The sequence below is a fragment of the Phoca vitulina genome, unplaced genomic scaffold (assembly GCF_004348235.1).
Source record: "Phoca vitulina isolate PV1807 unplaced genomic scaffold, GSC_HSeal_1.0 scaffold37, whole genome shotgun sequence".
NCBI classification, from domain to species: domain Eukaryota; kingdom Metazoa; phylum Chordata; class Mammalia; order Carnivora; family Phocidae; genus Phoca; species Phoca vitulina.
This window is the reverse complement of record NW_022589740.1, coordinates 2,684,683-2,711,799: the sequence shown is the minus strand read 5'-3', so window position 1 is coordinate 2,711,799 and position 27,117 is coordinate 2,684,683. Positions and strand designations below refer to the sequence as shown.

Below are 27,117 nucleotides of genomic sequence, written 5' to 3'. Positions count from 1 at the left end.
TGTCGGATTATTTCCAGGCTATTTAATTTGTGTTTGGGAGAGAGGGGGTGGATACATGAATTTATGCTTTCTTGTTCGGAAGCTGGAAGTACCATTGAAGATTTTGCAAATGGAAAGTGAAATGAACCACTTGGGATCCATGGCTGCAAGAGCCACTGGGCCCTGGCACAGAGGGTGCACTCTGGTCACTCATTACTTGTTGAATGAACGATGAGTGGAGTTTTCATGGGCTAACTTCAGTGTCCCGAAGGCTTTTGTAAGACAGAGTGCCATTTCCCTGAGTTCTTGGACAAGAATACTCAAGAATCCTTCTCGGAGTTTGTAGGCTGCACCTTTCTGAGCAAAAACCACATTGAAGTGGTAGTCTGAAGGTAGGAGAGTGTTATTCTCCAAAAGCTGATGACACTACTGTCTGCTCATATCTTTGTTCATCTGCCCTTCGGTTCATCCATCTCTCTGTTCGTATATAGGTATTTATCTAATCACCTTGAGTCTCATACCTCTTTTCTCTTTTCGAAAAAGCAAAAAACTTGTTTTATTCAGTACCCAGACATACTTAGTGTAATAAGTCAGGACTCAAAGACAACCCCTTAGCCGGAATCTTTCTTCAGGAAAGAGGCCAGCATTTAACATATAGAAATGACAAGATTCTTTAAATTTTGCTCTTAACAGCCCTGTATTAACATGACAGAACCTCAGCATTTTTTAAAGCCTCTACATATTGAGATTTCTATAAGATTTCCTTCAGTGCATGCTCCCTCTTCTCCGTAAATATTATGATGCCTCTCAGATGTGGCTTTTTAAATGAAAGCATCCTAATGAAGCAGTAAGCAATTCCACGGTGAGATGTCCACTGCACGGGGTGTGTTTCACAAGACATCACACCCGCGGGTTTTGTTTTTGTAAATCTTTTACTCCCCAGTGGATACCCCACTTTCTGTATTCAAGAGATGAACACATAAGGAATTCATTAAGAAATCAGGCTTTGGTGGGACAGCTTTGATTTGACACTTTTGAAATACGATCCAGGTCACGGTGGTGAATGGTGCAAACCTCTTTTTTGGCACCAGCATCTGGACTTGGTTATTTTAAATTGGGTTGTGGGGCGCTGGGATCCCCCCTTGATGGAGCTGCTACTGCAGCCAGGCCGGTATCCCAAGATGATGCGGGAAACTAGCATGCGCTCCCAATACCTGGAAGCCAGCGTGGACCGTCATTCTCGGCTTTGTCGTTTCAGCGCCAGGTTGTGATAAGCTTTTAGAGCACCACCCTTTGTGCTTCATTGGTGATGCTGGCTTTCATGCCAAGGATAAACTTAACCCTGGAGCATTTTTTTTGCATGCAATGCCTTCCCTCAGAAGCGTGACACTCAATAGGCTCTTCGATGAATATTTTAAATGGATAAAAAAATAACTCCAAAATAACCTGCCACTAATAACGTGGCTAGGGTGCTGTGGGCAGCTGTGTGGGTAGCCTTGTGGCTCCCTGCCCACTTTGTCTCAGGGGCTTCACTGCCTTGGCGCCCGCGGCAGCCAGAAGTTGGGAACCAGATGGTCTCCTGCCCTCCACCCCATCTGTAGTCAAACAAGAGTGGGTAAAATTGGGCTTTCACCCACTTTTCAACAGCTAGTAAGTCCAGTTTTCTGATTTCGGGAATGTTTATATCTGAAAGTTTATTTTTCAGGATCAGAGTCTGGTTAAAAGAGAAAGAAAACAATCCGTTTCACATCTGAAGAGCTTCCCGGCCGTCTGTCTTTCCTCTTCTTTGTTGTTTCAGAAACAGTCACATGGCCACTTCTCGGCTAATTTCACTGAAACCAAATTCCATGCACACTTCTGCCTCAAAGATGAATGGCTTGTTTTGATATTTGGAAAGAGCTTTACAAAAAATATTTTGGGAAGAGATTCTGCACCAGGAAGATCTGAATGCAGAGCCTCGTTCGTGCACATGCACACCAGGGTGACCTGATCGGGTCCCCCGTGTTTCTCTCCCCAAGTCTTAGCTGAAAGTCACCCAGAGCTGAAGAGTCTTAGCATCTGCAGTGTTGTGTCTCAGAGCTGCATGTCCCGTAAAGCCCCACAGAACCTACTCACAGAAGATAAGACAGAGACAGACACACTAGCAGCCGGGGTGTCACCCACACCCACTCGTGATACCCGGGACTGCCCTTGCTGCACCTTTCTGTCTATCACGCAGCTAATCCAGAGTGGACTAGACATTGCCCTGAAAGATAAAATCTCAGGAAACCAATAATTTCCCAAAGGGCCTTTGAATCTGCCTTGACTTCTAACCCAACATGACTTTCATTTGTTCCACTTGGCAACACGCTTTATGTCCCACTCACAAATTCTACTTCTAAATTCGGGATTGTTTTCCCCTTCAAATTATGGCATTTGTTTTTTCCCTTCTGTGTATCAAAAATGGCTTTCTAGAAGCCACAAAGTGAGGGAAACTAATTTATTTGTTGCAGAATAGGTGTTTATAGTCTTGGGAACATTACTGAGATTCCTGGGGCCTTGTTTCTGAATGACTTTTCATCTGGGTTTCTGTGCAGGCCGAGCAGACTCTCCCACGTGGAGGACACAGGACTTTGGAGTCAGGAAGAGAGAATTCCAATAACAGCCTCCCAGTCTCTTAGCCGTGTAGCCTGAGGCAACATTTTGAGCCTCAGTTTCCCCTCTGAAACGAGGTGGACGCACCTGGTTCTCGGTGCTGTGTGGGGACCCCACGGGGGCAGAGGTGACAGGATGCTCATCCCACCTACAATGGCCAGCCAGAATGGAGCCCACAGCTAGCGCTCGCGGCCGCTCTGATCAGCAGGATGCATGCACGTGTCTAGCCTGGGGCTGACTGGCCGTGTCTCAGACGCAGGCCCTAAAATGAGGATAAAGGGACAAGTTCATCTGGGAGGCAGTCCCAGGAGGCGCCTGCAGGGGAGGCCAAGGCGCTGACACAGTTCCAGGGAACGACATCCATGCAAGCGTCTGCTGTGGGCAGCTGGGGCTCCGTCCTGCTGGGGACCTCCCAGCTCACTGCCTGGCGAGTCCAAGGATGGCTAACTACCACCACTCCTGCCCACTCTGGGGCTGGGGGCTGCTCCAGCACGTCCTCGCCCCCCGACACAAGCTCTCGTTGCACGACACTTGCCGTAAGGGTCGTGGGTCTGCGAGCACGAGCTCCAAGGAGATGTGGCGTCCGCAGTGTCTGGTACAGCTGCTGCTGAGGTTTGCTGAAGAGAACTCAGCATTAGCGGGTACCCCAAGGGACACGGGGCGCTCTTGGCCCAGTGAGCAGGCCTGGCTCTGCTGCTCAGGTTCAGCCCCAGGCACAGATAGCAGGTGCCGGGGAAGGGGCCCTGCCTCCGAGGCAGACCCTCAAGGAGCTGACAGCTGGGGGCGGCAAGCTCTTCCTGGAAGGAGTAACCAGATGGCGTGTCTGTCCAGCACATTCGCCCTCTCTTGCTTCTAGAATTCGGGCAGGCAGGCTCTCCCTGCCTGGTGCCACCCCTCCCAGGACCCTTCTTCGGAGGAGAGGCCTCTGGGAGCTGACATGTGGTGTGAGAGTGCTGGCTCCCTGCCCAGCATACTCCAGCAGGGCCACCAGCCCCAAGCCCCCCTCACACACACTGCTGGCTCGCTTCTTAGCACCTGCTCTTCAGTGCAAACGTAGACAAGCATTACCATCGTGGGAGAAACCAAAACAAGTGAGCACACAAAGCAGACCATTCAAGTAAAGAATTACACACACACTCACACACACACACACCACGTACACCTGTTGTTGGATACCATCAGAGATAGAAGAGAAAATTCTGCATCATGAATTGAGAATAATCATCAGAGGCCAAAAACAGCCTAAATGAAATTTTTTTACAAGTTCAGCAGGTGGAGTGAAAGATGAAATTAAGGACCTATTGGGCTAAGGGGATAGAGACATGGAAAATACAGGGAAAAATGTAAGAAAAGTAGAGAATCATTCTAGGAGGCACAATATCTAATTAACAGAAAGCACAGAATAAAAGAACAGAAATGTATTTCTATTTTTTTTAAGATTTTATTTTTAAGTAATCTCTACACCCAATGTGGGGCTCAAACCCACAACCCCAAGATCAAGAGTCAACACGCTCCACCCACTGGGCCAGCCAGGGGCCCTGGTAACATATTGTTAAATTAACTGAAAGCTTAACTCTTAGTTAGATGTTGGACCTTCTACAGTGATTAATGGGTAAATGGATAAATAACCCAGGGTTCTCACACTTCAAAAACTAATACACAGAAATTTCCCAAAACCAGAGACATGAGTTTCCATATCAAAGAGGCCCATTGGAACACCTCAGAAAATGAGTTTCAAAGACCTATGGCAAAGTACATCCTTATGAAACTTCACATAACAAATCTGAATTGTGTTTCCAAAGTTAACCTGTTCAAGTTATAAGTACGTATTCATAAAAGGCTGTGCCTTGAGCTATGGTTCTAACTTTAAGAGGACCCACCCAGCCAATTTCCAGAGGCTGAATTAATCAGACTGAATCACCACGGTTGTGAGTGAAGTCAGCCTCCAATAAGAAATGTAGTTTAGAACTTAAAGTGAGCAAACACAGTTGTCTATACCAAATAGTCAAAACTTGGACTGTCTCGTGGCAAACATACTCCGGTCCCAAGGTTACAAGAAAACATTAGCACAACACTATCAGTATTCCAAGAAAGCCCCTTATGCTTCTTATCTCAAAGACTTAGCCAGGGCTTAACTTTATGCTGAAGGGATACACAATTTGTGTAGATTTAACAGGCTTGTCCAGTGGAACATCTCCTTATCTATCTAAAAAATATCTACTGTCCAGCTCAGAGTTGTTCTTTTTAAAAGCACCTGTTTTAGAAGATTCCGATTTTTGGGGGGTTTCTCATTAAATGCTTCTGCTTCAGCCGAATGTTATAACCAAGGCAGAATTAAAAAATATGGGACTCCCGAGTTCTCTACTTCCACCCCAAACACCAGAGAGAACTGATAATCCTAAACTTTCCCAGAGGAAGAAAGCACGGATCCTCTATTGTGACAGATGCCACAGATGTCTGCCAACAGCCCTTTCCCCTTTCTGGGGAATTAGTAGAACCCAGATTGGAGGCCTGCCGTATGGCCCCTCCTGTGGGAGGAGTCATGATGGGGCCCACAAGGTCATCTAGGACCCCTTGGCCAGGTGCTGGACTGGGTGTGGTGTGGCCTGGCCCTGAGCAAGGAAATACAGGGACACATCTGCTGAGAATGGTTTCATCTTATTGCTCCTCTCCTTGTGACTCAGGATGTGAGGTTTGGAGCTGATGCAACCATCTTATCCCAATGAAGAGCGCCATCCATGGCTGACATGCTGGAGATGGAGGAGTGGATTGCCGGAAGGTGCCTGGGCCCTTGATGAGCATGGAGAGGTGCCAAACCAACCTCAGGATTGCTTCCTTCCAGACCTCCCCCTAATGGAACAGTCAAGGTACTCATGTCGTTTTTAGACAGATATTATGTTCTGAGGAGGATTGGAACATGACACCCCAAATGTGCCACATGGACGTAAGGATTATTTTTGAGCTGAAAGCAATTGAGAAGCTGCAGATGTAGGAAAACCTCTCTGTACTCCCCCTATGTTCCTGAAAAAAGGGCATGAATTTCCCTTTGTGAAGGTGTCCCCCTCTACTATAACCAGCAAGGGAGGAACAACATTTCTGACTAGAGGTGGAGGTGTTACCAACATGAGTCTGCATAAACAGAGCTTACTAAATGACCCTTATCTCCCAGTACATTCCCCCATATTGTTACCTTCCCATAATTTACTGCCACTAGAAGCCCAAACCTATTTCCTCTGTCCAGCTGTGTCTGTACAAGTTATCACATATAAGTCACATATATAATTTATTATGTATAAGCCTCCAGGTCTATCCACCTCCTTGGGTGTTTACTTCTTTTCTACAAAGAGCTTCGTGTACATGTAAAAATTAAGATTAACATCAAATAAAGTTTGTGTGCCTTTTGTCCTGTTAATCTTTTCGTTGATTTAATTTGTAAACCGCAGTCCAAGAACGTAAGAGGGTGGATGAAAAGTTTTTTTCTCCCTTGCAGTCCCTTGCTACCCAAAGCATCTTAAAATACACATGCAAAGAATCAGGAACAATAGTAGCATAGGACTTCTCAGCAGCGGTATGGGAAGTTAGGAGATAGTGGGAGGATATCTTTGCAGCTCAGAAAGACTATCAGTTGCCTATAGCAGAGAGAATCCCTACTTCCCCCTGTCCTAATTAGCACTACTGATGGATATTCAGTGGTATCTCATTGTGGTTTTAATTTGCACTTGTTGATACCCAGTGAGCTGAGCATTTATCCAGACTTATTTGCCTGTGGGTTTCTTGCAGGAACTGTCCATTCGGGTTACATACTTTGTTGTCTCTTCCCTTTCTGATGTGTGAGCTTTCTTTTGTATTCTGATACCATTCCCTTGTTCTCTGTGTTGCAAATAACTTCTCCCACTCTGTGATGCAGGCAGGTGAGGGTTTGCATTCTGGCTGTGTTGTCGTCGAGACTGAACCCACTGGTGTGTGATCTGATGCATGTTGCCCGAGTTTGGTCTCCCCTCTGTCTAATGGGGTGATATAGCCTGAGTCAGAGGATTGTTCAGGGCGTTCAGTGAAATAAAGCGTGTCAACAGGGTGGTCGATTAGTATACGGAGATAGCTTTCATGTCATTATGACTCATGGATCCTCAGAGCAGGGGAAGCTTAGAGATCCCTGAGTCCATTGATCCCTGAATGATAATGTATCACTGATACATGTAAATACATAATGGTATGTAGATAGCACTCCCCGGGACCGGGACAGTTTTCAGTTTTACACATGTTAGCTCATCCACTCTTCACAACAACTGTATGCAAAAGATACTATGGTTACCCCAGTTTTACGTACGAGAAACCCGAGAAACAAACTGCCTAGGACACTTGCGCAAGACGTCTTGGAATGGGTAAACAAGACAAAGCTACTCTTTCTGCTCCTGCCTCTACTGGGAGGAGCACTCCCAACTGTTCAGTTAAAAAAAAGGAATGTTGTTTAGAGTAGGCTTAGGCCGGCTTGTGAGAGATCGCTGGAAAGGGGCTGATAAGCCCCAGCCACTGCAAGGACATCTTGAGTTTCTGAAGAATGACTGGTCGGGGCCCTCACCAAGGTGAGAGGAGCCATCGATCCAGACCTGGGGCGTGGGCCACAGTCCTGCCAACCCCACAGTGCCCCAGGCCGCGTTCCCTGACGCTCTCCCCTAGGTTAGCAAGAACCAGCTCTGGAGGCTGTCAGGAGGGACCACCCACTCTCCTGACTCACAGCTGGACACCTGCCGACTTTCTGCCATGGCTTCCAGCAGGTTCTCAAAGAGGCTCATCCTCTCAAAGATGGTTCATTTACCAAACATACCACCGGTCTGAATCTTAAGCTCCCCCACAAAAACGACAGATGTAACTTTTTTTTTTTTTTTTTAACTTCTTTAGTAAAGAGAGTTTCAGTGTCCCCAGCTTCTGGGACTCCTTGAGTGAGTTTTACTTGCGTGAATAAAAGAGAGTCAATAGGTGGTCTAGGGGAAGGAAAAAAACAATCTGTGTTCCTGCAGCCTCTTAGGTTCAGTGTCTAGGGCTCTGCAGTTTAAACTGCCCACAAAAAAACCCCAAAACAAAGAGATTCACGGGAGAAAAAGGTTTATTTCATATCTATATGCGAGGCCTTACAGAAATGAAATGAAAACCCCAAAGAAATGCTTAGGTCTGAGAACTTTATATACCGTTTTCAACAAAGAGCAACCAGTTGTGGAGACAAGACAAAGGGAAAGGGGTTTATGCTTCTAGGAAAGTGGCAAATTGTGGGAGATAAATATATGGGGGAAACCAATGGAAGGCAAGGGTTGTCTCGGTAAAGGCCTGTTTGTGCGGATCTGAGTCAGTGTTGACTCTTGGTCTCAGCTGATGACAATATTCTCTTCTTGGTACAAGCCGGGCACTTCATCGCAGAAGTTTGATGACCTGCTTTTAGGTGGAAAGGAGGTCAGAGAGCCCTTCCCGCATCTGCTGTTTCTCAATTTCCTTTAGCTCAAAATAATCAATATGACAACGTGGCATGATTTAGGGTGGCATGTCCCGATGCCTTCGGTGGGGAGGGTCCCTTGCTCTTCCCTCCACCCCCATCCCACCAGCCTTCCCCCCGGGCAGGGGCATTACCTTTCATTAAGCAGGTAAACAGCCTGGAGATTCTTGCATGGGAGGGCTCTGGGGACTTCCATGAGCTTTGCTGCAGGACCCGAATGTGTGAGGCCCTGGCACCGGGCCCCTGGCAGGGGACTTCCCAGTGTCAGCCCCTCCGGTGGGCTTTACCTAGCATGACTGCTTACAGCCACTAGGCTCCTTCCATCTCAGCTAGAAATCGGGATGCGCGGCCTTATTCTGAATGTTTTCCTGGATAGCAATGCTTTCAAAGTTTACTTCTGTAGAAAGTTTTCTGAATTAAACCCACTTTGGTTAAAGATCCATTCAGTTTTAGCAGAGCCTGGTGAACACATGCTGTTTTAGTGCAGCACTACCACTCCTATACAGTTACACTTAGGTAGGGAAACTGAGCTTGTTTAATGTAATCCAGCGCCTGGCCCACAGCGTCTGGAGGGAGCTTGCTTAAGCAGTCCTGTTCTCCCAAAGCCAAAACATAAGTAAATTAAAATTCTTTACTGATTTGGGGAAATTTTAACAGATCATGTTTTTCTGGTGCTACTATTTAAAAAAGGAGAACGATGAATAAAATTATGTGTATTTTACAAGCTAACAAAATAATCTCCCTAACACCATTCTGACGTGTAAACAAACAGGTGTGTGTGCCCACGGGCAACATCGAGCGGGAAGAAGCATCCTGTCTCTGCAGCAGAGTGAGATTTCTACTGGGTTTGGACCAGGGCGTAAGGGTAACATTGTATTTTAAGTAACATTTTATTATAATAGAGGGAATACACCTAAAAGCCTTTAAAGAAAGTATCAAGTACAAAATCACCCTTGATCCTGCTGCACAGAAGTAACAGACAAATTATTATTAAGACTTGAAAGTAGTAACCTAACTAGTGACAGAGTTAGTTCAGGGAGTAGAGGGGCAGTCTGTTTTTAATATTATTTTATTTATTTATTTTTAAGTAAGCTCCATGCCCAATGTGGGGCTTGAACTCATGACCCCAAGATCAAGAGTTGCCTGCTCTCCCCTCTGAGCCAGCCAACCAGGTGCCTGAGAGGAGCATTCTTTAAAAAAGAAACATTTGAAGATGGTCCACTTAACACTTAAGAGTCTCATGCTCTACCGACTGAGCTAGCCGGGCGCTGGTTCACTTAACACTTAAACACAAGGTAATAGTAATAATAATTTTACATAGATGATTTTTCTGAATTTCCGCATCTTCATAAATTGTCCTATTTATAACTATATTGCACTCGAGTGACATGAACAACAATAATAATAGTGATTAGTGTTTAATGAGCCCTCACAGTTGGTCAAGCACATGTTTGATTCCCTCAAAAACCAGGCAAAGCCTCCCCTGAGTACCAAACCATATTTACATGACGAATAAATGTGATCATTAAATCAAGATAAATGGGTAGGATAGTCTATTAAGTAAGATGTTAGAAAATGTCTGGTGACTTTTGCAGGGGACCCCCATCGGAGTGAGACACAGGCCATCTCCACTTTAGGGCCATTCTGCCATCACTTACGCACCCCAGGAGGGAGACAAGCAGCAGAATTAGGACAACAGAGTCTGACCCTCAGAATAAAAGAAGTATCGGTGAGTCCATACTGTGCAGACACAGGCTTGAATTACAGGTCAGTAAGTGCGGGAAGCGGGAACAGCCCTTTCTCACAGATGAATCCCAGTTAATGAAGATCGAAGGAACAAGGGAAGTAGAAAACCCCAAGCAATAATTGTTAGAGGCAAGGTCCTCCGAGAGGGGGGGAAATTAGGAGGACGGGGAGGAGATCTGAGGAGAAACGGGGCATTTGCAGTGTCTGAGAATAATCCCCCTCTCCTGCTGACGCACAGTGGGGACCCCGACACACAACCCGACCCAGGGGACCCAGGGCACCCTCACGGAGGGTCAGACAGCCCGACCCGGTGACCCTGAGAGGCACACCGCACCGAGAAGGGCAGGCCGGCACGGGGTGCTGTCCTTGCTGCAAATGTGCTCAGTGTGACGAGCCAGACGAGCCCAGTCGCTGGAAGCAAAGGGCCAGCGCTCTTGGGCAACCTGTGCCATGTTCTCAGGCCCGTGCAGAGTTTGGGGCGGGGGCCCCACAAGGAACACCCCTTCTCTTTTCCTGAGTTCTGAGCCAGTTGACAAATAAGACAGTCAGAGATCCAAATTCCAGTTCCACTCGGCTACAGCTGGCTGGAGAAAGGGGTTTTCTCTCTCTTTCCGGTGGCTTTCTCTCCATACCCTCGGTCCAGCCCCACCCACAGGCAGATCTGAGCGGCCGCGGCAGGAGAGCAGGGAGGCAGGAGAGCCGGTGGCTGGATCTGGAAATCTGCAGAAGCCACAGTGAGCCAGGCACCCCCTGCTTCCCCCAGACACCCGTCAGACAAGGCCTGACCCCGGGCGTCTGCCCCAAGGGGAGACAGTGTTTGCTGGTGCGCCAGGCTCAGGAGGCTGGGGAGAGAGGGAGGAGGGTTTCTCAGCAGCTTGTACCCAGAGGACTAGCTGGAGTCCCTGAGTCAAGGCTGCCAAGGGCCGGGGGCAGGGGGGACCGGGACAGGGTTTGGGTTTTGCAAGTTGACGGCTGCTAGGGCTGGATGGCAGAGGACAGTCTCCGAAACTTCTATTTATTCCCTCTGCAAGGACTACAGCCCTGGGGTGACCGGAAAATACCCTGGGAGCGCCCCTTCTTGCTCCAGGAGCAAGTGAGAGGGTGCCTCGAGGTCCCCAGCGGAGCAGCGCAGAGGCTCCCACGACAGGGCCCGTGTCCAGGGCGAGGCCGGTGACCCGGGCCCGACGGAGGCTGCTTGCCGAGGGGGACGAGGCACCGTGTCCTTGCCCAGGATCCATCCTGACTCCCTTAGATCTGGAGTGGCTCTGGGCCGGCTCCAGATGGAGACTGAACCTGTGACCTCTCCACATAAAGACGTCCGTGACACCCACCGCGCCATCTGGGGCTCATAAAAGCACATTCTCTATCTGTTCGTGGCTCACAGGCCATTCCAAAGCTGAAGGGCAATATTTGGGACCACTCTGGTTTATTCGTGGGCTTTAATTCAGAACACATTTCCACAAAGAGAGGCAGAACAAAGCACAATAGCACTAAAGTTCAATTTACATTCTCAGTCAGTGAAACAAAATGGAAATAAAAAACAGTTGTGCGGGACTCATTTATAACTAAACTATGGCTCCAAAAGCGCCTCTCGTATAATGTCATGGAATAAAGGACATTTTTAAACCACCAGCAAAAGAGCTTAAGTGACCAAAAAAGGAGAGGCGAAGACTTTCTATTAAGAAAAAAGTTTTTAAGTTAGAGCAGCGATGACAGCCTGCAATCTCTCTCTCTCAGTTTGGCAGATGCAGTTATTTGACTCCTTCCTGACTTCAGGTCTTCTCCTGTGGGGAGCGGTCTGTTTGGGGGCCTGCTCCTCACTGGGAAGCCCCAGGAATCGCCGGCTCGGGGATGCGGGAAGCGGGCTTGCTCTGCGTGGCCCGGCCTTGCTGCTCCAAGACCGCCGGGCGCTCTGCCATCACACCCCCATGTGATCTCCAGGCACAGATTCGCCCCCATGAGCTGCGTCTGGCCTGTTCCGCAAAACGGTATAGCGAGTGCCGGCCGACGGCTGCACCTCCCACCCCCACGGCGAAGCGCTGGCGCGCGAAGCGCACGTCCGCACGGGATGCGACGTGTTCTCAGATGCTGGTGATAAGTGTGGGGCTCCCTGAGTTCAATGTCAGACTGGATCACATGCAGCTCATCATCAGCAAAGCCAGAAATAGACTGCTGAGTCCACGTCCTGCACATTTTCCACGCGGCTGAGAAATGGAAACCCGCTGAAGAGCGTGAACGAACCCTCATGAGAGTGGTCCCATCAAGCCGCTGGCAGCCCACTGGCCTGGTCACCAGGCCTTCCCTTATGCTGAGTTTTCTCTAAATCTGGCCCACCCCCTGGCTGGTTTATCTCTGCCTGCTTGTGTTTCTTTGATAGGCTCCTCTCCACCTGACACCCTCACTTCTTATTCCACTCCTGTCCCCACTGTTGTACCCTCACCTTCCTGAGGCTGGGAAGCATCTCTCCTTCATCCTTGGCTCTCGGGTTTTCAGCCCAAGGCTTGCTGTGTAGTTGGGGGCTTGTTAAATGCTAGTGGGAGGAAGGAATGCTCCATCTGCACTAAATTCGATCACTTTCCAAATTAAGTTTTAAAAAACGTTTTGTTTTCCTTTCGTTGTACATAAATACCTGCTAAAGAAATCCACTTGCTAGATATATTTAGATATTGTAGGAGATGCTTGGACATAAAACCTATACATTAGCCACTCCCAGCCCCAAATCACAACCCCTGCTCTTTAGCTCACCCCTGGGGGGGGGAGGGTCCCCTCTGGTTCAGTGGTCCATGGGGCCAGTTATGGCCAAAGTGGAAAGTATCCGTAAAGACCCGTGGGAGGGACTGTGACCAGTGCCACCCTGTTCCCCTTCTTCTCCCACTGACGGACCCTGAGCCAGTGGAGATAGGAGGCAGGCAGCAAGCGTGAATCTGAGACCCGCTGCTCCTAGTGGGGAGGAGCGGGGACATAGGAAGATCTAGGATTCTGGAGGGCATCATGGGGCAGCTGAGCCCATGCTGACCACTGCTATCCCAGACTTCTTGTTCTGCAAGAAAATTAAGCCCTTCTTTATTGAAGCCATTTTTAGCCCAAAGGTGGCCTAGTGTCTTTTGAATAATCTCTGAAGCAAGAGATCATGGAGCAGTTGCTCTGAGCAGAGCACTATGGTAGTTTGAGGGGAGGTACACAGCTTGACTAAGACAGCGCTTTTTGGAAGGAAGATGCTTTTTGGAATGTATAGGAAAGCCTGCTTGAGAGTACAGTCAAATCCCCAGGTCTTAGTACATTTTGTTTTTTCTCCTATGACCTTCCAACATAAGGCTGTGTATATATTTTTTCTGAACCATTATCAAATAGGTAACAGTTCTCATGCCATTTGCTATGGAATACACCATCCTACACTTCCAAGAAATAAGGATTTTCTCCTCTATGACCATGATAGCATGATCATATTAAAAATTTCCTAATATAATCTAATGCCCAATCCATATCCAAATTACCCCATTGCCCACCCCAAATGTCTCCTATAGTTGCTTTTTTAGAACCACGATCCAAGCATTGCATTGTGTTTTTATCCCTCTCCCCTTATTTCTGTGTGACATTGTCCTGTTGGAGAGCCCAGACAGCTGTCATGAAAAGTGTCTGTCTCACTTTACAGATTTTCTCAGATTGTTTCCTGCTGGTGTCATTCCGTGGCTCCTCTGTCCCCATATTTCCTATAACTGGAGTTATGTGGGAAGGTCTGATGAGATTTGAGTTCAAATGTTTTGGGCAGGGGCGCCTGGGTGGCTCAGTTATTAAGCGTCTGCCTTCAGCTCAGGTCATGATCCCAGAGTCCTGGGATCGAGCCCTGCATCGGGCTCCCCGCTCCGCGGGAAGCCTGCTTCTCCCTCTCCCACTCCCCCTGCTTGTGTTCCCTCTCTCGCTGTGTCTCTCTCTGTCAAGTAAATAAAATCTTTAATAAAAAAAATAATAATAAAATAAAATAAAATAAAATGTTTTGGGCAAGGACACAGTAGGAGATCCCCGTGGATATTTCTCATGATTTCTTCTCATCACATGAAGCCATGGGCCACCTCCCACACCCAGGCAAGCTTCCAGGCCATCGGTCCTGTGTCTCCTCTCCCTGTCCAGAGCTGCATGCCGTCCCCGTGCCTGGCCTGACATGTCTTCTCGTGGTCCCACACCTCCATCCTCTGTACTCTGCTTTATACAGAGGTCATCTCTCTCCTGCAGGCAGAGTCTACAGTCACAAGCACAGTAGACATGGCCCTGTGTGTGGGTGGGACCAGGGACCCGCTTCTGACCAGCAGGACACAGCACAGGTGAAGAGATGCCTGGTCAGCCTCCAAGGACCTGCCTAAGAACCTTCGCATCTTTGGTACCCTAGGGCTCTGAGTCTCTGCTGATCCCTTATTTTTTTTAAGATTTTATTTATTTATTTGAGAGAGAGAGTGAGTGAGAGAGAGATAGAGCTCGAGTGGGGAGGAGCAGAGGAAGTGGGAGAAGCAGACTCCCCGCCAAGCAGGGAGCCCGATGCGAGGCTCAATCCTGGGACTCCGGGATCATGAACTGAGCCGAGGGCAAACGCTTAACCAACTGACCCACCCAGACGCCCCATTGCTGATCTCTTATTGTCAGAACCACATGCTTCATTATCTCAAACTACACCAGGACCGTTCATATTATCCCCACCAACTGAACCATACGTTCTTTGCAGGCAGGAGCCACGTTTAAATGCTGTACGTCCCGCATTCTGAGGCACCATGTTACATACGTGGGAGGTCCTCACGGAACACTTGATTAACAAAGGTAGCGATTGTTACATTCAACAACCTGCAAGTGTATACCCACTACCACCCTGGCTTACCAAGCGTTGAAAGCTCTATCGATACTTGTCTATGTACAGAGCCAAATATGTTTATAATAAGGAGAGAAGTATAATAATATTTGGCTCTGCAAAGGAAAACACTGTCATTTGGAATTTCCTTTTATTTTTTTACTTCTTGGAAAAACAATACAAATGGAGTGAGTTTGTGACAATGTTTTCCAGATGTTCTCTAGATAAGATAATAACAAATATAAACAAGAATCTTTTCTTATTTTTCCTGAGAAAATTCTAGTGAAAGTTCAGTCTTTAACCAATTGACCCTTGTCCAAACACATTTCCCTCCTAAGCTTCGGATGCCAAGCACAGGAAGGACTTGAAAAAGCCATGAGTTGGTCAAGGCACTGTAGGGTCCCCAGTCTAAGATTGAGTCCTGAGCACAGTATTTCTTCCTTCACGAATCCCACTGAAATGAGAGGAAACTTACTTTTCAATGACAAATCCACGGACTTGATAAAAAACAACACCAGAGGATTGAAATATTGTCCCTAATCTCAAACAAGAAGGTGGTAGCTGACACAGAGGCCAATGTGACTTGGAATCACCATCCTTAGGGGCGCCTGGGTGGCTCAGTTGGTTAAGCGTCTGCCTTCGGCTCAGGTCGTGATCCCAGGGTCCTGGGATCGAGCCCCACGTCTGGCTCCCTGCTCTTTGGGGAGTCTGCTTCTCCCTCTGCACCTCCCCCTGCTTCTGCTCTCTCTCTCTCTCTCTGTCAAAATAAATAAATAAAATCTTTTTTAAAAAAAAGGAATCACCATCCTTAGATCCAAGTGCGTACTGTAACAATAAGACAAGAATGGGCTGCTATGAAAAAGGAGCAATCAAAGCAAAAGTTGCTAGAATTTTTAAAAATTTTGTGTATCTAAAATTATGTATATGAATGATTATTATAACTGAAAATTTCATTTGAAGTTTCAAATTGTTGATTTAACATAGGCAAAGGGAATTATTTGTGGTCTGTAAGGTAAAACCTAGGATTTCACAAATTAGAGAAAACTTAAGAAAACTATCTAAAAATATATAGAGGAGTCAAACATCTATTGGATTCTCTGAAGAATAAAATAAAGTCAATACACAGGTAGGAAACAATAAAAAATAATGTAAGAAAATTTCCTAGAGATGAATATAAACTCAAGTTTTGAGATATAAAGAACCCACCAAGTGCCAAGAAGAAATGTTTAAAAGATACTCATCTAGGTACAAGTAGGAGAAACTGCTAATACCAAGGATAAAGAGGAAACCCCAAAACTTTCAAAGCGGGAACACAGTTTGTTTCATAAACAATAAGAATTAGCCTGCGGGCTCTATCTGATGCTACATCTGACACTTGAGGAAAAGGGAACAATGCTTTCCTTCTTCAGGGGAAATTATTTTGAACCTGGACTGCTGTACCCACCCAAAATATCAACACAGAATGAGGGAAAATAAAGGCAAAGTTGGTTTTTTTATTGCAAGTAACAAGAGCCCCAGAGAGAGGGTCGATGTCACATAGACTTGCTTCAGAGCCAGATGATGCATGGAGACCCCGTTCCTGTCTGTCCATCTCTCCATTCCACTGTCATTAGCACTGGCTTCATTCTAAGACTTGCTCCCACGAGGTTGTCAAGTTTCCTCATTTATGTGTATCAGAAGAGAAAGAGGGGAAACTTGACTTCCAGCAACAGGATAGTAGTACTTCTCTTCAATCTCATTGGACTGATCCAGGCTGTTTGTGCCCTACACAGCATAACATGTGCTGATTGTCTTAGATCAATCCACCAACCGGGAATGGGGGTTACTTACCCTGAGTCATGTGCTCTAAGCAGAAGAGGGGTAAATACCTGAACAACGCAGGTTTTCTTAGAGAGAAAGAAGGGAATGTGACTACTGGATTGCCAAACAACAATGTCCAGCACACACTCTTGTAGCCCTTCTGAAAAAATTACTTGAGGACATACTCCAAAACAATGGAAAAGCAGTCAGGAAAAGGATGACACACAAATCAAAGAAAAATGGTGAGCCAAGATACATAATGACATTAGAAGCATGTCTATGATGAAATGGCTATCAAGTGGACTTCAGTTGTCGAATAAGGATTCCCAAAAAAGTGGAAGCATACATTGTTGGTTTTTAAAATAAAAGCAAATCTGGAACCGCAACTGCCAATTATTTCAGTGAAATACGGGAGAAAGAGGTAAAAAAAGGGTTGAAGATAGTTCAAAGGCAAAGGCAACAAAAACACTAGTGAGTTTGTCTTGAAAGGTAAGAGTAAACAAGTACGTTTATTCTCAAAATTACAAGAAGTGTATCTTTGCCGAAGCGGTAGTGGTGAAATTATGAATATGGAAAAATAACAGATTTTTCCTCATTATTTTTCAGGGAAAAGCCGAGTGAAACAACGAGAAACCATTTCTTCCCCCATCATTTTGGTCAACATTTATTTTGATAATCTAGTTTTGGTAAAGGCAAAAGGAAATAGACTCCCGTAGAAGTATAAACATATGAACTATTTGGGAGATTATTTGCCAAGATCTCTCAAACATTTAAACACACATACACATTTAAATAGCAATCCCGCTTCTGACAGAAATATTTGCGTCTGTTATTCACACAAATAAATATTGACAATGGGCCATGCCGTATGAATTAAAATAGCAAACAGTGATAAGGGACCTATATACCCTCAGAGAAACAACCAAATGAAATGTTGAGTATCCATACCACAGAATCTTCTGTAACTTTCTGAAGCAGAGTTTGGTGAGTTTTTTTCTGTAAAGGGCCAGATAGTAAATATTTTAGGTTTAGGGTGCCATGCTTACAGTCTCTTTTGCAACTTCTCAACTCTGACATTAGAAAGTAGAAGTAGCCATAGGCAGTACTGAAATTAATGAACATGGCAGTGGTTCAGTAAAACTTTATGAAAAGAAGCAGCAGTCCAGGGGCACCTGGCTGGCTCTGTCTGAAGAGCATGCAACCCTTGATCTTGGGGTGATGAGTTCCAGCCCCACATTGGGTGTAGAGATTGAAGAAAAAGAAAGGAAGGAAGGAAGGAAGGAAGAAAGAAGAAAGAAGAAAGAAAAAGGAAGGAAGGAAGAAAAAAAGAAAAAGAAAGAAAGGAGAAAGGCAGCAACCACAGGCTGGATTTGACTACAGATTGCTCTTTGTGTTAAGGATTTCATTTGATCTACATGTACTGATATGAAAATGGCTCCATGATGCATTAGTTTAAAAAAATAAAGTTGGAAAGCAATGTATCATACGATGCAGTTTTGGGAAAAATTATATGTGAAATTACATACATATGCACTCAACTCTCATTACTCATAATAATCCCGTTCTATAAAGCCAAGAAATAGATTTAGGTTCCTGCGAGAGTCTGGTCACAACTGCTCAATATATAACCTTGTTTTACCTGTGTTTCCATTTAAAGGCACCTTATTTAAAATACATTGTTGATTCATGAATATTGCACTCACAGCCAGCAGGACCGACACTCACACCTGAAGGAAGCTTATCCGACGCACGTGTTTTCTCCACGGGACCATCACAGCCTTCCTGGGCTTAGGAGCACAAGACAACACGTCAGCACCATGCTTGGGGGGATTTTCAGCAGAGAAATCACCAGCAAATGCCCAAGAATGAGAAAAACATGGCAGGAAGCAGACCATGTAGAGGACATTTGTGTGCAGTGTGAGCAGGAACAAGAAGGCAGAGCATCACCTGTTTGACCTCAGCTGGGGACGTGCGAGTAGATGACACATTTTTTGCGGCTGCACTGATGTCCAAAAATGATGTGGTAAGTGTCACAAGTATGGATGTTGGGGTCACAGATAAATTTTAGTTCCTAGAAAGATTTGCAAATATGGACTCCACGAATAGTGAGGATTATGTGTACGTATATGTGTTTGCAAATGCAGAGGGAAAAGCTTTAGACAAAAACACTAGAAATAGGGGGTTCATTTCTGGGAAGAAAAGGGGTTTGGGGGACATAGGGAGACTTTCAGTGTCTTTCGCCTGCACTTTTGCAGTGTTTCAGTTTCTCAGGGCCCATATTACTTTTGTGGTGTTCAAAACCTTTTAAAGATTTTTAAAAATAATTGACAATATAGATAGCTTGCTGGTCAACATATTTAAAAACGAGCTTAGAATTAATTTTAAAATTTCAGTGAGTACCCAAATGCCTGTCAGCTGATGGGTGGACAAACAGAATGTGGCATATCCATCAAAGGGAAAATGAGTCAACAGTGATAAGAAATGGGGTGCTGATATGTGTCCCAGTGTGGAGGACCTTGCAGACATTCTGCTAAGTGAAAGAAGCTGGTCGTAAATGACCACATATTGTAGGATTTCACTAATTTATTTGAAGTTCCAGAATAGACCAATCCCTCTAGGCAGAAAGTAGATTAGCAGTTGCCTAGGGCTGTGAGTTTTGGGGGGAAATGGGGCTGGGAGGGTTTCTTTTAGGGGAGACCAACATTTTAAAATTCCATTGTGAGGGGCGCCTGGGTGGCTCAGTCGTTGGGCGTCTGCCTTCAGCTCAGGTCATGGTCCCAGGGTCCTGGGACTGAGCCCTGCATTGGGCTCCCTGCTCCGCGGGCAGCCTGCTTCTCCCTCTCCCACTCCCCCTGCTTGTGTTCCCTCTCTTGCTGTGTCTCTCTCTGTCAAATAAAATCTTTAAAAAAATAAAAAAAAATAAAAAAAATAAAATTCCATTTTGAGGGTGATATATTCACAATTCTGTGAACATACTAAAAGACACCGAGTAGTACACTTTATTTTTTTATTTTATTTTTTTCAAGATTTTATTTATTTATTTGAGAGAGAGAGAGAGGATGCCTGGGGGGCTCAGTCATTAAGCATCTGCCTTCGGCTCAGGTCATGATGCCAGGGTCCTGGGATCGAGTCCCACATCGGGCTCCCTGCTCAGCGGGAAGCCTGCTTCTCCTTCTCCCACTCCCCCTGCTTGTGTTCCGGCTCTTGCTATCTCTTTCTCTGTAAAATAAATAAATAAAATCTTTAACAAAAAAGAGAGAGAGACAGAGCACAAGCAGGGGGTGGGGAGATAGAGGGAGAAGGAGAAGCAGGCTCCCAGCTCAGCGGGGAGCCCAGTGCGGGGCTTGATCCCAAGACCCCGAGATCGTGACCCAAGCCGAAGGCAGACATTTAACTGACTGAGCCAACCAGGCCTCCCCGAGTCGTACACTTTAAATGAGTGAATTGTATAGCGTATGAATTGTATCCTAAAAAAGCTATTTAAAAAAAATTTTTTTCAGTGAGTTATTTCCCTCCAACTCAAATTTAACTTCTTGCATATTTTCCTCAGAGGCCTCTGTGTTCTTTTTTCTGATTTTATTTTCCTTTTCCTTTTTATTGACATAATGAAGAGGGAGCATTTAAAAGATTCTGGAAAGTCACATGCTGGAAAGAAAGAGGTGTTGGTTTTGCATGACAGCAGTGTTAAAGGTAATCTTTATTTTCCACTCTGTGCCCCCTTTTTTGGATTATGCAGGTTTCCCAAAATGAGCATTTATGAAACACATTGATATTTTTATTATAAAGGTGGGCGCCTTCTTTGCTCTACTTTTACATTCAAAGATCACTCAGAAGGTAGATTTGACTTTCCCATGGCCCTTGTTTTGGATCTAACTCCAATTTCCAGATAGAGGTCCTTACGTTTTTTTTGAAATTTGTTTCTTTTCTGATTTGTCAGTCTGGAATTAAAGGAACAGGTTTCTGTGTGCTTCCCATAGTAAGACCTTCATGGTCCCAGAGTGAGTCATCACATTGCTGAAGGGAGCAGACAAAAGGTTAATCTTTGAGGAAGTATCCTGACCCTGTGATTCGGTAGTTGTCTTCACTTGGGTTTTGAAAGTCTGGACTCAGTCAAGGCAACTAAGCTCCATTATTTACTAAAGAGGGTGGCATCCCCTCTTGGTATTTGCAGGAGACTGATGACAGTAGCCTCAGTGAATCACACGTCCCTGTGTCCAGTGGTGCCTGTGTCCTGTTGCCTCTCCCCATCTGGGTGTGGAGTCTGTTCCTCCACCCCAGGAATCTCGGTTGGCCGTGTGATCTGCTCTGATCAGTAGAGGGTCGCTTCCTCAGCAGTAACAGAATGCCAAATCCAGAGCCAAGAGGACTTGTAGCTCTTGCTGTCACCCTGGTGGAACCAGGAGACCACGCAGTCTAGCCCGAGTTGGACAGAAGGGAACTAAGGTGCCCCAGCCTGTAGCTAGTATGTGAGAGTGAGGTCATCTGGGACCTCCCTGCCCAGGTAAACTAGGAAAAACCAGGCGAAGACCTACCCACCCAGCCACGGAAACATGAACAATGAACCATTGCTGCTTTAAGCCATTAAACTGTTTTGGGATGCTGTGTTTTACAATAGATAATGGATTCAGTATTTGAGGAACTAAAAGGAGTGAATTTTGGCTCCTAAGCAAGGAAGGAAACTATAGCAGGTCAGGGCTCTGCTAGTTTGAGAGGTAGTGGAGATATCCTTCCATACAAATTTTTATTTCCTTAGGGAATAAGCAAATAAGCCCTAAGTAACACATAAATTAGTACCAGAAGTGGGGTAAATGTAGACAGTGGGTTCAAGATGGCCACAAATTCTTTGATACTTCTCCAGAAGAGTATTCTTTGATAGTCTATCACCAAGAGTGTGGCAGATGTGAAGCTACATCAAATCCAGGCATAGCCTTTAAGACCAGTAGACGTTATCTTACCATCTTGAAGCCCTGAGCGGGCATGTATGTCAGACTCCCCCAAGGCCATCGAGCTACGAAAAACCCAAACTGAGTGAAGACGTCCCAGAGAGGAAGACACCATGTGAAAAGAAAGGGCAAGAAAGGCCCACAAGCATGGAGACATGCTGAGTAGAGAAGGCATCTGGAAGGAAATGCCAAGCCTCAGGCACCCTTGTTGACCCTGCATAGCTCAGAGACTGACTAACCAGTTGAGGTCTTCCAAAATTCCTGACCGACAACCATGAGCAAAATCAAATGGTTGTTTAAAAACCAATAGCTGTTTTTTTTAAATTATTGCTTAAAATCAAATGGTTGGAGGCACCTGGCTGGCTCAGCCAGTAGAGCATGTCACTCTTGATCTCGGGGTCATGAGTTCGAGCCCCACATTGGGTGGTAGAGTTTACTTAAAAAATAAATAAAATGTTTTAAAAAGTCAAATGGTTGTTATAAGCCACTAAGTTTTGGGGTGGCTTGTTATGTAACGATAAGTAAGTGGAGAAAGTAACAGACCCTCAGGAAAAGATGGCAGTGGATTTGGGGGTAAGACCATGATGTTCTATGGGGACAGAGTGGCCAGGGGCACCCGTAGCAAAACCTGCACTCCTGGGGTAAACTCCATGTGGTCATGATGTATAGCCTTTTTGTATCTATAGGATTTGATCTGCTCAAATATGACTTAGAATATTTTACATCTAGTTCCTAGGAGATATGGGTCTGTAGTTTTGTTTTCTTGCAATGCCTTCATATTGTTTTAGTATCATGGTGACGATGGCCTCATAAATTGAGCTGAGAATATTTCCTCCTTTTCAATTTTATGTATAGACATAGACGACCATGTATAGAAGTGCTGTTATTTCTTCCTTAAATATTTTGTGGAATTCACCAACAAACTCATCTGGGTTTGGCATTTTCTTTGGGAGGAAGTTTCAACTACAATTTCAATTTCTTTAATAAATATAGGGTCATTCAATTTATTTCCTTCAGAATGAGCTTTGGTGTTTGTCTTTCAAGTAATCTGATGATCTCTGACTGTTAATCATGGTGTTAGGCACACTTATTATGATTGTCCGGCATCTTGCTCTTTGTTTTCTACTTGTCCCATAAGCTTTTTATTCCCTTTTCTGTCTTTTTTTGGCTTCTTTAGGATTAAATGAATGTTTTTTATGATTCTACTTGATCTCTTTCATTGGCTAATGAGTTACAGCTCTTTGTTTTGTTATGTTAGTGGTTGCTTTAGGGTTTATAGTATTCATCTTTAATTCATCACCATGTCCTTACAAGTGGCATTACACTTCATGTATAGTATGAGAACTTCGTAATACTACACTTCCATTTTCCCTTCTTTCTTCTATTTATTCTTTATTCAGTTGTTGTCACATATTTTACTTCTACATATGTTTTAAACTCCACGAATTGTTCTGTCACATAGTCTTAGAGCCCGGATGGTCTGATCCAAAGTCCATTCTCGTAATCTACATGGTAACAACAAAACAAGAAAGCAGGGGCGCCTGGGTGGCACAGTCAGCTGAGTGTCTGACTTTTGGTTTCGGCTCAGGTCATGACCTCAGGAGGATGAGATCAAGACCTTTGTCAGGCTCTGTGCTCAGCGTGGAGTCTGCTTGAGGTTCTCTCTCTCTCTCTCTCTCTCTCTCTCTCCTTCTGCCTCTCCCTACATTCACACCTGCTCTCTAAATAAATAAAATCTTTAAAAACAAGAAGAAAACAAACAAAAATTCTCTGCTCAAATTAGCCTTTGACAAGCTTCAGGTAGGAAAGGTTAAGCTGGGGCGCCTGGGTGACTCATTTGGTTAAGCGTCTGCCTTCAGCTCATGTCACGATCCCAGGGTCCTGGGATCGAGCCCCACATTGGGCTCCCTGCTCAGCGGGAGCCTGCTTCTCCCTCTCCCTCTGCTGCTCCCCCTGCTTGTGCTCTCTTGTTCTCTCTCTGTCAAGTAAATAAAATCTTAAAAAAAAAAAGGAAAGGTTATGCTGGAAAATGTGAAATGCCTGCCTAAAAGGCAACACAATCAGGAAATTCAACTGCATGTTAGTATAGATTCTTCATGGTTTCAACAATGCATGTTCATTTAAGCCTCAAAAAGTTCTCAAAAAGCTGCTGGGATAAAATTGGTAAATTTACAGGGTGATGTTACTATAAACTATTTTTTTTCATGTAGAAAGTAAAAACGCCTAATGTAACACACGGCTTTGTGCTCTGTAATGAATCATAATTGCTTACATATATGGTGCTTACAGTTTGCTGGGCACCATTCTGAGTGCTGTTTGTATATTCATTTATTTAACCTTACCTCACTGTTAAGTAGTCCATTTACAACAGGGCAGTGGGAATTGCTATATGTGGCAATTCAGGAAATGTTTAACTCAAGAGTGCACTCAATTTTAAGGATGGTGTGCATCCTGGTATATAACTTTGCTACGTTAGTTAGATCAAGATTTACCAAAAAGGATTCAGTTTCCATCCCACGTGAACACTAAATTTCTTTCCCTCCTTAAAAAGAAAAACGCTTTGTGTTTTATTATTTCAACAAGTTCTCAATCTTACTGTTTCAACTAGTCCCGATAAATTTTAGTTGTTACTTTTCATATCATTTTTATGATGTGGCATCAGACCCTCAAACAAATACTGACAGGAGCAGGGCTGGAATTTGTGGCATACTCCATTGTTTGTATAATCTACACCCCCTAAGAGATGAATAAATCATACATTCTTGTGTAGCAGGGTAGAAGGAGTTCCCATGAGCTCCAGCAAAGGAACTGTGCACACATCTGTGGAATGTCAGAGCCCTGATTCAGGAGGTGAAGACCAATTGAGGTACGAGTCCCGAGGCCGTGCGGACCCGAGGACGTTTCTCCCTCCCCTCATAGGCAGGATGCTGTAAGCTACACCAGGGCTCCCAGACAAAGTCTTAAGGAAGAGAAGGGATGAAGTCTGAACACAAAAACAAAACCAGGAACATTTGGGCCAACTCAGGTGGGGAGTCGAATATTGAGTAAATACTTATTAAAAATAAGTAAAACATGTAGAATTATAAGTAGTGATACATGCTAAGGAGACAACATAGAGCAGCCGAGGGAGATGGGAATGGTTGGCTATGAGAACAGGGTTTCAGGGAAGGCGCAACAGAGAAGGGGATGTTTGAGGAGAACCTGGAGGAGGTGGAGAAGCGTGCCACGCAGCCTCTCCATCAGACTATTCCAGGAGGCAGCGATACGGGGCCCAGGCTGTTGGGGACTAAGGAAGCCAGTGAGGAAGGAGGGACAGGGAGGTTCGTAGGAGCAGAGGGTCCCTGGAGAGCAGATCATGTGGAATCTGTGAACCCCTGGAGAGATGTTTGCTTTTTCTGCAGATGGGGACTATTGCAGAGGAAGTTGGTGGGTGTCATCCTGGCTCTCATCTCATTATGCTAATTCAGCTTTGAGTTAATGGAGGCCCGGACCGTGGTAGAGTTCGTAAAAATTGATTTGTTGGAAGCTGTATTCTGAAGAGAGAGCCAACATGTCTTCTGATGGATTTGACGTAGGAGAAAATGAGGAGTCAGGGATGACCTAGAAGTCTCTGGCCCGAGTGATGCTTGCAGAGATGGGAAGGACTAGAAGGAGTGGGCCGGGGGAAAAGGGCAGCTGCTGTGTTTAGGGCAGCTTAAGTTGGATGTGCCCCTGATAAATTCGAGTGGAAATGTTGAGTGTGTCATTGGGCCTATGACAGCGGTGTTTAGGGGAGGGACCTAGCTGAGATGCTCAGTCTACAGTGGGCATTTTCAGACACAAGACTGCCTGCCATCCCCCAGGGAATGAGATGTCCCGACATTTAGAAGTTAGGGAGAGGAGAGGAAACAGAAAAGGAGGTGAAAACAGAGTGGCCAGCATGGTCGGAAGGAAACCAGGGGATGTTTAGGAAGCCAACTGAGAAAGGGTTCCCAAAAGGTGAAGGTCAAAGGCTACTGATAAAGAAGATTAGGACTTATAATTGACTGCTGAAATCAGAACCACGGAAACCACGGAAGACCCTGTCACGGGGAGCCTTTGTGGAGAGGTCGTGGTGAAATCCTGCTAGAGGTGATTTCCAGGTCAGAGGAAACGGTAGAGTGAGGACATCTGAAAATTCTCTGCTCCATAAAGACAATGAGAAAACTGGCAAAATTCTCAGAGTCAACTTTCTAAGAACGCTGGAAGCTAACCAAAGGCCTGTGGCAAACCCTAAACGTAGGAAGCACTTCTGCAAGACAAGCAGCCAAGCCTCAGTCAGAGCAGAAAGACACTGGAGTAGAACAGGAGCTTTGTGGAGCCTTCATTGGTCCCTATTCTCGTGTCCCGCCCTCCGCCTTGCAAAGTCTCACCCCCTCGCAGCCTGACAGCCACCAGGGAGGGCACAGAGCTGGGGGAACTTCTCCAGGCGCCCCCGGCCCAGAGACGCGCGTCCGGGGCCCCCTGGGAGACCCACGTGCGGGGCTGTCTTTGTGTGGCTGACCCGGAGCTCCTCCGGCGAGAAGAGAGGTGTGTTGAGAAGGTGTCGCAGTCACTGTCCCGATCCACAGGTGCACGGAGCTGCGGCAAACGACAGGCCGATGAGAAAGCTTGGGCGGCCGAGCTGGAGAAGGCGCCAGCCACAGGGGCTTGGCAAAGCTCCAAGCTTGCTTTGATTGTCCTGTGACTTCCTTTTCTAGCTGAACACGTCTTCAGGCGTGTCTGTCCGTGCATTCGGCTCTCCCTCACCGTCCTGCACCGCAGTGCGGTGTCCTGAGAGAGACGCATAGATCGATATGCGTGTCCCCCCAATATCGCTGTTAACATAGCACACGTGCTCTGTGTTACAAGTTCATGTGCTCCGTAGGGGTGCGTCCACTTAGACTTTCCCCTGTTGGTCGACATTGAGGTGATTTCTGATGTTTTTGCTGTGGGAACTGATAGTGTGTGTGGTAGCATCCGCTCTGCGAAGGTGGCTCCCGAAGAGCACGCCTCCGTTCCTGTGTCCTCACGCGGTCCCCTCCCGCCCAGGGTCTGGGCTGACACTCTGGAACCAACACAACCCGGGCGGGGGGCTCAGCCTGAGCGAGGCCGGCCGCCTCCGCCTCTGTGGTCTTCAGAGCTGGCCGCCATGTGGGAAGCCCAAAGCCCTTCTGAAGGGCGAGGCCACGGGCCGCGGCCACGGGGAAGCCCCTGGCCCACACCTTGCCCGGAGCTGGCGGCCACTGGGAGGAGCACCGACGGGCCGGACGTGAGCGGGAAGAAGGCACGTTGGGTGTTTTTACCTAGTGGAGCCTCCGAGTTCCGCAGCCCGGGGGGAACGACGCAGCTGAGCCCGGTGAGCCCACGGGAGCCCGAGGGGTGGCGCGCACTGCGGTGTTACACGACTGCGCGCAGCCACGGGGAAGGAAGGCTCCGTGGTAATCGGTACGACCCCCTCCCCGTCTCTCTGTACACGGAGAACCGAGGGGCTACATTTCAGTAAACCCTGCTGAGTTAGCTCCTCCCCGGAATGACCGAGCACCACTTGGCCGCCCCACCCACAAGGACTGGGGGTCCCCTCGTCCTTTAGAGCGCTTGCCGGATCAAAAATGGGATTTCATTTCATCTTGCATTTCCCTGATTACGAGTCAAGTATTTGCTTTTCTGTGTTTACTGGCCCTTTGGGTTGACTTTCC

The 27,117-nt window shown here is 46.3% G+C and overlaps 1 long non-coding RNA gene across 1 annotated transcript; it reads left to right on the top strand.

The window, feature by feature from the left end:
* Positions 1 to 5,261: 5,261 nt before the first annotated feature.
* Positions 5,262 to 20,177, top strand: LOC116646735. Its single transcript, XR_004302197.1, has 4 exons — positions 5,262 to 5,480; positions 9,694 to 9,827; positions 18,184 to 18,501; positions 20,090 to 20,177. It is a non-coding gene; the product is annotated as an uncharacterized LOC116646735 (long non-coding RNA).
* Positions 20,178 to 27,117: the final 6,940 nt, after the last annotated feature.